The 2,500-nt window shown below is 34.4% G+C and overlaps 1 pseudogene; it reads right to left on the bottom strand.

The window, feature by feature from the left end:
* The window catches only part of LOC123304791, a pseudogene marked incomplete at its 3' end in the record, with an annotated part of 3,876 nt that extends 1,742 nt beyond the window's left edge, over window positions 1-2,134 (bottom strand).
* Window positions 2,135-2,500: the final 366 nt, after the last annotated feature.

Raw genomic sequence — 2,500 nt, 5'->3', positions numbered from 1 at the left:
TATTTATTAATAATGTTTATTGTTTTTTAAAAAGCAATAATATTCATTAATAATATTGTATTTATTTTATATTATTAAACACATCAAACATTAACATCGGTTTTCACCTAGGGCTTAGGATCGACTGACTCGTGTGCAACGGCTGTTCACACGAAACCCTTCTCCACGTCAGTCCTCCAGGGCCTCGCTGGAGTATTTGCTACTACCACCAAGATCTGCACCGATGGCGGCTCCAGATGGCCTCACGGCCAATCCTTCCGCGCACACCACCGCGACCCTCCTACTCGTTAGGGTTTCATGATAAAAGATAAATCTTTTATCGAAAATACCAACTAACGGTAGAGTATAAGCATGACGCTTCAGCGCCATCCATTTTCAGGGCTAGTTGCTTCGGCAGGTGAGTTGTTACACACTCCTTAGCGGATTCCGACTTCCATGGCCACCGTCCTGCTGTCTTAAGCAACCAACGCCTTTCATGGTATCCCATAAGCGTCAATTTTGGCGCTTTAACTCTACGTTTGGTTCATCCCACAGCGCCAGTTCTGCTTACCAAAAGTGGCCCACTTGGCACTCTGATCCATATATAAAAAATATATTCTCATAGCTTCACATTATAAATAATGTTTTTAAGCAAGCTAGAGATCTCACCCATTTAAAGTTTGAGAATAGGTTGAGGTCGTTTCGGCCCCAAGGCCTCTAATCATTCGCTTTACCGGATGAGACTCTTATATAATGAACGCCAGCTATCCTGAGGGAAACTTCGGAGGGAACCAGCTACTAGATGGTTCGATTAGTCTTTCGCCCCTATACCCAGTTCCGACGATCGATTTGCACGTCAGAATCGCTACGGACCTCCATCAGGGTTTCCCCTGACTTCATCCTGACCAGGCATAGTTCACCATCTTTCGGGTCCCAGCGTGTACGCTCTAGGTGCGCCTCTATTATAATATAATCCGAAAACTAAATTATAATAATATAAGACGCCCTAGGAGTGCGATATTTAATACATAATATAAATATATCCTCCTTTTATCATTTATAAAAAAATATAAATAATATTTACTTTCATTGTGCCTTTGGGTTTCATAAAATTTATAAATATTTCGATGAAAAAATATTTTATTCCCAATGACTTGCGTACATGCTAGACTCCTTGGTCCGTGTTTCAAGACGGGTCCTGAAAGTACCCAAAGCTATATCGTCGCTGACAGATAAATTTTTAATAAAAAAAAATGAGCCAGTTCATTATCATACACCTACTGACAGTTAAATAGTATCATATAACGGCATAAAATCCGTATATATAATATGTTTTAATAAAAAAACCTATTTATACTCGTGGTGGATCTGAACGCGTTAATAACGCGACTCAATATCAATTTATAATTAATACCATCAAACAATTAATCAAGAAACATAGGCGTTTAACATACACAAAATATTATCAAAAAATAATATTGTACATTAATCAACGCACCAATGCCTATAGATTAATATTTAATGGGTCGCAACGTCCTACAAGATGAGAAGTGCATACCTCGTTATCATACAATTAACAATATACAGCAGTGCATATATTTTTACTAAAAATAAATTCCTAATAAAAATTTTTGTCACATGCTAGTACAAATTGGTTGATTAACGATAAAAAGTAAATGAATCTCATCTTTCGACCTTTCGGGTTTCTCAGGTTTACCCCTGAACGGTTTTACGTACTCTTTAACTCTCTCTTCAAAGTTCTTTTCAACTTTCCCTCACGGTACTTGTTCGCTATCGGTCTCGTGGTAATATTTAGCCTTAGATGGAGTTTACCACCCACTTAGAGCTGCACTCTCAAGCAACCCGACTCTAAGGAAAGATTCACCTATCATCAATAATAATCACTACGGGCCTGGCACCCTCTATGGGTATATGGCCCCATTCAAGATGGACTTGGATGTATTATATAACAATAGGTTTATATTGAATCTTCCTAAACACTACATTCCCCAAGTGTCTGTTTATCAGCCACGGGGTTCAGTGCTGGGCTTATCCCTGTTCGCTCGCCGCTACTAAGGGAATCCTAGTTAGTTTCTTTTCCTCCGCTTAATAATATGCTTAAATTCAGCGGGTAATCTCACCTACTCTGAGGTCGTAAAAGTTTTTAGAAGTATTAAAACAAAAATTTTTTTTATATATTATGTTTTTGTTATATTTTATAAGTAAACAATTTTCTTAATTATTCATACTCAAATTTTTTTAATATTATTATATAATATTATTTTTATATTTATCTAAAGAGAAGAAAATAAAAAATAAATAATTATATATATTAATTTTTTTCGAGTATATTGAAAATTTTATTACAAATAAAATATTCCATAACAAAATATTAATATATAATATTTTTGTTTATTCTTCTTTATTTAATATTTTAAAAATATATTATTAATATCATTTATTATTAATATTATTATTAACATAAAGTTTTATAATATTATATATAAATGATAAAAAATAA

This window comes from Chrysoperla carnea (assembly GCF_905475395.1).
Source record: "Chrysoperla carnea chromosome X unlocalized genomic scaffold, inChrCarn1.1 SUPER_X_unloc_94, whole genome shotgun sequence".
Taxonomy (NCBI): domain Eukaryota; kingdom Metazoa; phylum Arthropoda; class Insecta; order Neuroptera; family Chrysopidae; genus Chrysoperla; species Chrysoperla carnea.
The sequence above is the reverse complement of the archived record's forward strand: the minus strand, read 5'-3'. Positions and strand labels throughout refer to the sequence as shown.